Source organism: Larus michahellis, chromosome 4 (assembly GCF_964199755.1).
Source record: "Larus michahellis chromosome 4, bLarMic1.1, whole genome shotgun sequence".
Lineage (NCBI taxonomy): Eukaryota > Metazoa > Chordata > Aves > Charadriiformes > Laridae > Larus > Larus michahellis.
The window spans coordinates 4,263,612-4,273,587 of record NC_133899.1 but is presented as its reverse complement, the minus strand read 5'-3'; the positions used below and the strand labels follow the sequence as shown (position 1 = coordinate 4,273,587).

Here is a 9,976-nt window from a genome sequence, read left to right as displayed (position 1 = left end):
GCAGGTGATGCCCTTTTCTGGCTCTGTGCTACTCACAGAGTAATGTGTGCGGGACTTGTGCGCTGCTGAATTGACGCACCTTGGAAGCGGATGCTGCAAGCTGTTTATCAGCGCTGAGCAATGCTATGGCACAACCTAGGACGGGAAGCCTTTGCTAATTGGACTTTTTGGCACATCTCTCTTGGCCCACGTGGTGCCCAGAAGATTAACTTCTTATCAGGCTTCACCACTGGGGTTTTCACTCAAGTCCTAATTATGCCATCCACAGAGAAAGACCAGATAGATGCCTGAAGGCAACTGAGTTCTGGGAGCATAGCTCAAAATCACTTAAATCCTACCACCTTTGTGCAAGATGCAGTTTGCTCTGCCTATCAGTCTTCCTTATGGACTGTTTTTGCAAAGCAAAAGCAAGCCTATTCTAATTAACTTTGGGTGGATTGTTTCACAAAAGGATAAAAATCAATTAGCGTTTCCTTCTTACATTGTGATGCCCTTGTGTGGTGTTGTTAAAGGTTATATTTCTGAAACCAGCTGACAAGAAGGTGCATAAGTCCAAAAGAATGAGTAAATATTGTACATAATTGAGTAGTTGGAGTGTTATACTTATTTATCAAGAAATACATGTATTTTAATGTTTAAGACTTCGACTTCAATACCAGGCACCCTAACATTTGCGTTATTGGTATCTGCAGCCGTGTGTGTAGCTAGATCAGGACCTCACTGCCAGCTAGAACCGTAAAACTATCTGTCAGTCAGTCCTTAAGAATCCAAGTGCAAGGTTCTCCATCTGGGTCGGGGCAATCCCAAGCACCGATATAGGCTGGGCAGTGACTGGTTTGAGAGCAGCCCTGAAGAAAAGGACTTGGGGGTGCTGGTGGACAAGAGGCTCAACATGAGCCGTCAGTGTGCACTAGCAGCCCAGAAAGGCAATCGAATCCTGGGCTGCATCAGGAGAAGTGTGGCCAGCGGGTCGAGGGAGGTGATTCTTCCCCTCTACTCCACTCTCGTGAGACCCCACCTGGAGTACTGCGTCCAGTTCTGGAGCCCCTACTACAAGAGAGATATGGACATGCTGGAACGTGTCCAGAGAAGGGCCACAAGGATGATCCGAGGGCTGGAGCACCTCTCCTATGAGGACAGACTGAGAGAGTTGGGGTTGTTCAGTCTGGAGAAAAGAAGGCTCCGAGGAGACCTCATAGTGGCCTACCAGTATCTTAAGGGGGCCTACAAGAAAGCTGGGGAGGGACTTTTTAGGATGTCGGGTAATGGTAGGACTAGAGGGAATGGATTAAAACTAGAGATGGGTCGATTCAGACTGGACGTTAGGAAGAAGTTCTTCACCATGAGGGTGGTGAGACACTGGAACAGGTTGCCCAGAGAGATGGTGGAAGCCCCATCCCTGGAAGTTCTTAAGGCCAGGCTGGACGGGGCTCTGAGCAACCTGGTCTAGGTGTCTAGATGTGTCTAGGTGTCCTGTCTAGGTGTCCCTGCCCATGGCAGGGGGGTTGGAACTAGATGGTCGTTAAGGTCCCTTCCAACCCTGACAATTCTATGATTCTATAAATCCTGTATTTTGTGTCTGAGGAAGCCAGGCCCTGAACCCAGCTCTGAAGGTCTTAAACATGTAACTTACCCCCAAACTGTCCTCCCACTCTGGCCAGTCTCTGCCTTCTGCTCTCCTGGGCCCTACCACCGTGTCTGTATGAGATCCTCCTTAATAGTGGAGTATCTAAAACTATTAGTGCTGACACCACAAAACTGAAGTCTCTCCCCAGGTGGGAAAGGCGTATTCCTGACTCAATTCTAACCTCTGCTGACTTGTTCTTTCACTTTTTTTTTTTTTTTTTTGTTCTTCATAATTACTGCTGTAGTCTTCCTGTTGAATTCCCTTTGGATTTGCCCTATTTAGTATGAAGTTCATAATCTTTTTTCTCTTTTTCTGTTCTTTATTTCCCTTACAGTTTCTGGAATTGCTCTCTCCGTGCTCCTTAGCCATCTGGTCATATCAACTTCTTTTACATGCCCTTTATGCTTTAAATGCAGTTTCTATATGCTTCATTTATTTGTTGACATAAATTACATTCCTGTCTCCTCCCTGTTGTTTCCCCCCTTTTCTTGTTTTGCCATTTTACTGTAATTTGGTTTAGACCTGCCTTTCGTATCCCCTTTGTACGAGAAGGGCAACATGCCATTGCTGAGAAGAAAGCAGAGCAGAAGAGGTAGTTCTTACCCAGATGGCTCCAGGGACAAAGCAGTTGCACACCGTTGCACAGTGTTGTACTCTCTCAGCTGGTCCTGTGTAGGCCAAGGTTAAAGCTTCAATCTAGGCTGTATGGTATTTGATGGTAAAATTCTTACTGAATTCAAATTCAAATACACACATCGGAGATCTCCTAGGCTGGCTTGAAACCTTGGGGTATGACGGTGCAGTCATCATCATGCCCCTGTGACATGCAGAGAAGAGTCTGGTGAGAGACGCCCATTACGGTGAGCAGATTTTTCATAGATAGTTCAATAATGAAATCATTCACAGGGCTAGTATTTAGATATTAATAATAGTTAAATGCTGTAGAAAATGGGAAAGCCAGTGAATATCACTGGCTTTAATATCTTGCTTACCTGTGATTTCATCTCCTGTACTTTGTTCTCTGCAATTACGCCAGAATCCTGTATCAAGCAGCAGATACATACCAGAATATAGATATATAGGAGCAAGCATGTTTTTCACAACGCACATAATAAAACTGTAGAATTTATTGGCACATGATGCTGTGGTGGCCAAAAGAGTAAGGTATTCAGAAAAGGACTGAGCAAATTTATGCAAGGAAAGTCCACCAGCTAGATCCAACGTCTGGCATGGAAAGTCAGTAACCCACACATTCTGGTAAAATATCTCCCTGTTGCCCAGCCATATATGTGCTTTCCCTGTTCTGATTTTTCCTAGATTTTTGATAGATGATGTACAGGGGGACTGCACAGACCCTGGTGTGACCCTGTGGAGACATTCTTATCCTGAGAAATCTGAGGAGGGTGGCCTAGGCTCTACTAGTTTGGTCAGGCATTTCTGGGTTGATCGTGCACTACTTACCTGACAGTATTTCTCTGTCAGAAGAGCAAAAAAGAGCTGAAGAAAAAAATTCTGATTATATAGGTATGTGCATGTGTATATATTCAAGACTAATGATGTCTGTCTATAATGGGCAATCTCACAAAGGGGTAGACTGTACACTCTGAAATTGTATGGGCTGGCAATGGTCTTCCAATCATTCTGCAGGGAGCAGGAATGCAATTTAACAAAGGCACTGTTGTCAATCTTCCTTCCCAACTGGGCTTTTTGTAACGCTTAAATATAATACAAAGATAATTACTTTGCCTGGTATCTATAACAGAAGACGCATTTCAGGCTTTTAAAGTCAGAGAGAAAACAAAAGTGTAAATCAAAATAATTATTTAAGGAAATATGAACGCACTGAAAAAGAGAATGAAAATGCACTGAAAAATAAGAACGAAAGTAAGTAATTTTGAAAACCTGTACTGTCTTCGTTCATTGGTGTAGAAATTAGCCCAGTGTTGAATCTTCAGTTGGTGCAATTTCATCACAAAATTATTGTGTGTTGTTTCTTTTGCCAGTTGAGTATACACCTTTGTCTGGCAGGGCTAATTCTTCTCTAAGCCTCAGCCAATGCATGGACCTGGCCTTTCCCAGCTTCTTTATGTTTGTGCCATGTGAACTCTTATGATAAATAAAATAATTTTTCATGTATTTGCAAAACAATTGACATGGGATTGAAAAGAGCATTTTAACACTCAAAAATTAGTTTAAATGCTTCCGTTGTGTTCACAGGTGGTTAACACTTCTGGAAGTAACTGGATTTAGATAGCTTTGTTACATGGAAATTCAACATCTTTTCAGATCCTTTTATTACGCATTGGGCATAAAGAATAGCTTAGCCTTCTTTTCTGAGTTTAATTATGACATTACACATTGCAAGGTAAAATTTCAGGATTTATGCCAACATTTTTTTCAGTCTAGCAATGTTAGCTTCATGTTCCTGTTTATTTCCCCATAATTTGTCTTTATGGAGCAACAGAAATACCCTTTCTTGCCAAATGCCTAGTTTTTATGGATAATTAAATTGACAGTAAAGGGCTAGATTCACCTCTTCATTATTCAAGTCTTACCGAGTTGCAGCATTATTGATTCCAGTAGAATAATGCTGCAGTCACCCAGGAACGTGGTAAATCAGGCAATGGGCACCCTTGATTTGTTAAGCACTTTTGTAATATATTGCTAGTTCATCCCAGCCCTTAGAAACCCCAGTTGTGATCCATGCTCCTGTTGTGCCACAAATTGTCTTGGAATACTGAGTCACGTATTGTTGGTGGTGTTTTATTCCGTATTTCCATTCTTGTCTTTGTAAAAGGTTTTTTTCTTTTTTCTCTGTTGAGTTTGATGAAAGCCCAAAGGGGGGCCACTTCTCATTAGGTGAAATACCCCTAAAGCAAATGAACTATTCAGGGCATTTATTTGCTATGTAAATGTAAATAAGGTTCATGTTATGTAACACACAAATTTCTGTGTCCTTTCACTCTTCTACATGCATGAAGACTGAACCGAGGAATTAGCTTCAGATAAGTCCCCCAAAGTTTTCTGTGCTCATTTCCTCTGAACTATCTAGAAAATTATACCTGTTAAGGAAACTAATTTCAGGTGGATAATCGTTCCTATGTTCATCCAAATAAATTTTGCATAAGGGCTGAATCACTTAGGTTTAAAAGGTTTTAGGGGATTAAAATGTTGTGTGGCATGGGCAGAGGAAACAGCTGAATGCCACGGCTTAAAGCTGAGTGCTATTATCTCTCCACATAGCAAGAGACTGATTAAGTGAGAGATGCCCAGGTAATGTGAGAGTCATGCTTTAGAGGAAGACAATCCCAAGTCTTTCACAACCTGATCTGGAGAATAATTCCCTCCTGATTGCAGTTCTGGTGATCAGTCTCACTCTGAGCACCACACACAAGTTGAGGATTTGAAAAAATTTTTCTACCATCTCTGAGCACTGGACATGCCAAAACTTTCCATGGGAAACATACGCAACCTTCCCTTCCTTGAGTCCATCTCGAAGGGCATGTCTGTCTTAACTGTATGCACATCAGGAAAAAAATGTGGTTGGCGTTTTTGACCTCCCTGAGAGCCCAGTAACTGAGAGGCCCCGATGATAATCAGCATGAGGCTGTTGCTGATAAACGGAAGTTTTCTTCATGAGGACAAACTTTTTTTCTCTCTTACTCTGCAGGCAGATTTGGACTGTGCGTTTTGATGTTTCTATCCAAGTTGAAAACATCTTGACAATGTAGAACCTTTGGAGAGATAAAAATTGGAAGTGATATAAATATTTTTCTTACCAAGTGCTTTTCATTTCCAAATTCCAAAGCATTTATGAGTAATGCCATTTTCATGACTGGTATTAAAAGAGTTATTTCAGCGATCCACCGCAGGATCATTGAAATACCAGAAATACCCAATATATAGTATTGAGTACAGCTATAATGTCTACTATTTCTGAAAACTGTCTAAAGCCTGATATTCAACTGCCGTTTGAGCGCTGAGGTGGTGGGTTTTTTTACCCTTTTCATGCCTTTCTACAGTCAGTAACAAGAGACATCATTAAGAAAGAGAAGTCTTTGCTTCAAAGTGAAGCTATCTGAAGGGTATCTGCACCGGGATAGGTAACACAGCAATTGTGTCTCTGCCACCATCCATTAGGGAAAGATAACAAAATTTCAGAATTTGAAGAGGGAAATGGGCAGAAGAAAGTGTTGCAAATTTTCTGGGAAGAAAAACCAAAGAAACACTTAACCAGATGTTTCAAGTAGCATGGACGCTGCTGTTACGTGCTGAGGAGAATGCTCACTCGGGGAGTATGTGTAAGTACCATTGATTCGTGAGATCACAGGGTAGTGGGTATCTATCTCTGTACCTAAACACACATCTGACTTACTGTGCACATGAAAATGTCTGCCATTGGTCGATGCAGCATTGAAGGAGAAAAGGTAATATCGTGGTTACAATCCAGAAGTTATTTGTTTATCTCTTACCATTGTAAAAATCTTTCTTTGTCATTCCAGACATATCACTTAATATCTCTGTGCCTTGATTTCCTAGTCATAAATCAAATAAATATAACTACTGTGGTCTTGTAAGGAGAACTCTGTTTATGATACTAAGATATGGCAGCAAGCTCCCATTCGGGGAGAAGGACAGGAGGAATTAAAAAGTTGATCTTCATCTAACTATGCTGGAGAAGACTGTTTTTAATAGGTGGATAAGGTACTAGTAAGACTGATCATCTAAAGTTACATAGCTCAAGAATAAAATACAGCAATGCTTTCAGTTTTCAAATAGAAAGCAGAAATGGTGTTAAAATTATATTAGCTACTGTGACGAACTGCCAGATGAAAATGTGAATTGCTAAGCAGGTGAGGTGGGTTTGAATGCTGGATGTTGTTGACTTTTTTTTCCCTCTCCTGTTAGGATTTATTTCTTGAATCATTTAAAACTAGTGAAGGCAGGTCTGAGAATTTTTTATAGTTGTTACTGGTGAGATTGATTACTTCATCTTGTTTTTTCTAACACCATACTGTTCAAACGAATTACCATACAAATCCAGTTCTCCATTTATGATGCATTAAATGTCAAAAAAAAAAAAGAATCATTCCATTTATATTTCTTACCAAGTCTTGAGACCTTGTGTTAAAAAGCAATATACGTAAAAGACATTGCCGTGCATATAGTACCACCCAGTCGTTAAAAAGTACCCGTAAGCCCTTCTTAATAACTTAGCTCGTTCCTCATTGAGATCTGCATCTATTTTAATCAATGAAATGTTAGCCTCATTCAGGCTAAAATACAAAGATACTATGATTTGATCATACTAGTATGAAACTAGTAAAAAGAGACTATGTGCATGCATTGTAAACCTGGGGGAGGATCCCCATCCACTGGACTCTGAATAGCTGTTTCACTTTTCCATTTGAGAGGAAAGAAGAGAATTTTTCCTCCTTGTGCTGGTTCTGAGAGTTCCAACCTCTGCTTTTAAAAGCCCACCTTTGGTGGGCTTGGTGAACCCTTGGTGAGAAACAAACCAAGGTCTTCCCTCAAACCCCCTCATCAGACCCCTCTTTCAATCCATCTGACAACACCTACTATTTGCAAGTTCCTATTTCAAAGGTGAATTAAGAGCTGCAGAGCCATTTTCAAAAGTAAGCCCTTGCTTTTCACTTTCCTCCCTTCAAACTCTTTGCCCGTTTGTTTGGAAAATCTCATTAGCAACCCAGGGACAGACCCCTCTCAGCATACAGGGCTGCAAGGCTTCAGCAGTGAAAAGCTTCAGTACTGCAAAACCTAAAGGATTGCTCAAGTTCCTGTCCTGCTGTCAGTAGGTAAGTATTTTCCTCTTTTCCCTCATCTCTGGCTGCTTCTTCAGCCCTTTGTATAGGGAAACTTTTGGATTGCTGTAAGGTACAGTAGAGAGCTGGCTTGGCAGGCAACGGCACAAGGATCAGGAAGGTACAAATGCCCCTTGTTGAGTGTCCCCACCTAAAGCTGACGTTCTGGGCCATTACCTTTTGCAGACTGGTCCCTCTGTTCTCAATCTGTATTCCCTACCTCCTCCTAGCCCACAAAGTCAGGAGTGCTGAAGTACTGGAGGGGAAAAATAATCAGAAAGTGTTTCATTCACTGTAATCTTAAAATTATCAGCATACTGATTCGGAAAAGGTGGGACTCTGAGCGGCCGGGCAACGAACGGATGTGTGATTCACATTTATAGCCTAGCTTTTGTTGTAAACACTACAAAGATGCATTAATTAATGATAAAATCAAGGGAAATGCCTGGCGGGATAGATAGACAGAGACGGAGCTAGAGAGATTAGAGAAAATGGTAGGCAGTAATAAAATTAGGCTGAACTTGGGGAAAAACAGACTAATATGTCCACTAAAGGGGACGAATCGAAAGGAAAACAGCCATAAAGTAGGAAGAGAGATGAGTGCAATGAAAAGCAAGCGTCTGGAAAGCAGAAATGCTGTTTGGTTTTATAAAATGATGGGGTAGCATAAAGCAAAACATAAAGTTACTCCATTCGTGTAGCCCATCCACCAAACTAATCAAAAGATACCTGTAGAGATATTTAAAAAGATGATGCTGTGGGTCATGGATTAAATGGAAGTAGCATTAAGGTTTTGGTTCCTGTGGCTTTGGATTTCATTGTTTGAAAAAGATTTGCAGAATTTGAAAGGAGAGAGGTTGGCAAAGTCATTTAAACACCTGAAAAATTTGTCTTAGGAAGAAAAGGCAAAAAAAATAAGAAGAATTTAAAATATTTCAGTGTCATGACAACCATCCACAGTTGTTGAATGGGGGTTAACATGAAGAGAAAGGAAATACTGCTTTGAATGATTCAGGTAAAGACACAAAATTTCCGTCTGACTGCTTGGGCTAGACAATAGAAAGTATCTTAAATAAAAAGGTCACTTAGGTTCCTGAAGGGAGGGGAGCTTTTCCAGTGAAGCTGGTCTTCTACCCAGAGGTTTTGTCCTGCCGGGAGGTGTTAGCAGCCAGCGCCTGGTCTGGATGAGTGCAAGCCCTTGGTGTAAGCAGGAGAGAACATTGTTTGAGAGAATGATTTTTACTCTTGGCTCAATTAAGGGTAAGATACACTGCTGTAAACTGTAAAATTAATCATCCTGAAGGGCTGGTCAGGCAGAGAGGAGGTGCTGGAAAATGCCAGTATCCCCCAGTCCTTCACTGAGGTGCCTCCTGAAGCTGTGCGGAGAGGAGGTAGCCGTGTTGGGTATTCCCCCAGTATTGGACCTCCCCATGCTGCGGAGAGGTAAGTTGTGTGGGAACCCAGACACCCCCTACTCCCTATTAAGCAGTAGAAACACCAGTCAGAGCGTTTTCACATTCACTGCTCTCATTTGTGCTTTAAACCTCTTATGTGGAGCTTAAATGACAGATACTCCTGTTTCCGCAGCGCTTTCTTCCTGGTCCCTTTCAATAATTCATATTCATCTACACCTCATTCCTGTGCTCCTTTTCATTGCTCCTTTGATAATTAAACAACAGGACATGAAAGGTATGCGAGATGCTGAGATATTCTCGTGGCTCAAAATACACCTGACGTTTGAGTGAGGTAACTTAATTACCACTTGGTCTCCTATTGCTTGCTTGGGAAATAACCAGGCAGTTGTGTTACACATAAATGAATGGCAGCAAGTGAGAGAGAAAAGAGAATTTGAAGGCTGGTTGTGGCTGTAATATTTCTTCATGTTTTGAAGTCAGAATTCATGTAGTTCATTTTAACCATTTCGCGTGGAAAAACACAATAAACATGTCTCCATGCACACCTTTTCTTGATGTAAGCAGAAATTATCATCATATTTAGTTGAAGTGGTTTTACCCTCAGTAAAAATTCCTTGGTTTAGACGTGGGCTGCAGAAATTTTAAGTCCCTGGTAATTTTGCATTAGTGCATACATTTTGTTCACAGACTGTGCCCTGGACGAATTCTGTCTCCAAGATGCTGTTTAAAACTTCTCTTTTTAACAGTGTCATAGAAGGACTTAAGTAAATGGCAGCACTTAGCTTAGATCCATCTCACTTAACAAATGAGACTAATTTGAAATGTATTCATTCCACAGTGTTTATTTGGCTAGCAGAAGACAAGAAACTACTTAGAGGGTGATAGAGATCTCAGGCTGACTTTCTCCTGTTGCTTGCCCTTCTCTACTGGATATATAGCTGGCCAAAAGGGACTGTCTGTCAACCTTAACAACCTTAGTTAGGTAACTAAACTCAACAGATGAGTCCAGGCTTTGTGGTTTGTTGATTTTCCTTCTAGTGATATTTAATCTGCTGAAGGGATTAGAAATATGAAAAGATTTGGATCAGAATGAAATGCCCAAATTGTCATAA

General features: G+C 41.1%; 1 long non-coding RNA gene across 1 annotated transcript in view; it reads left to right on the top strand.

Moving 5' to 3' along the window:
• LOC141741774 (uncharacterized) overlaps nucleotides 1-9,976 on the top strand; it is a 95,864-nt gene that overhangs the window by 56,330 nt on the left and 29,558 nt on the right. The window lies entirely within an intron of this gene.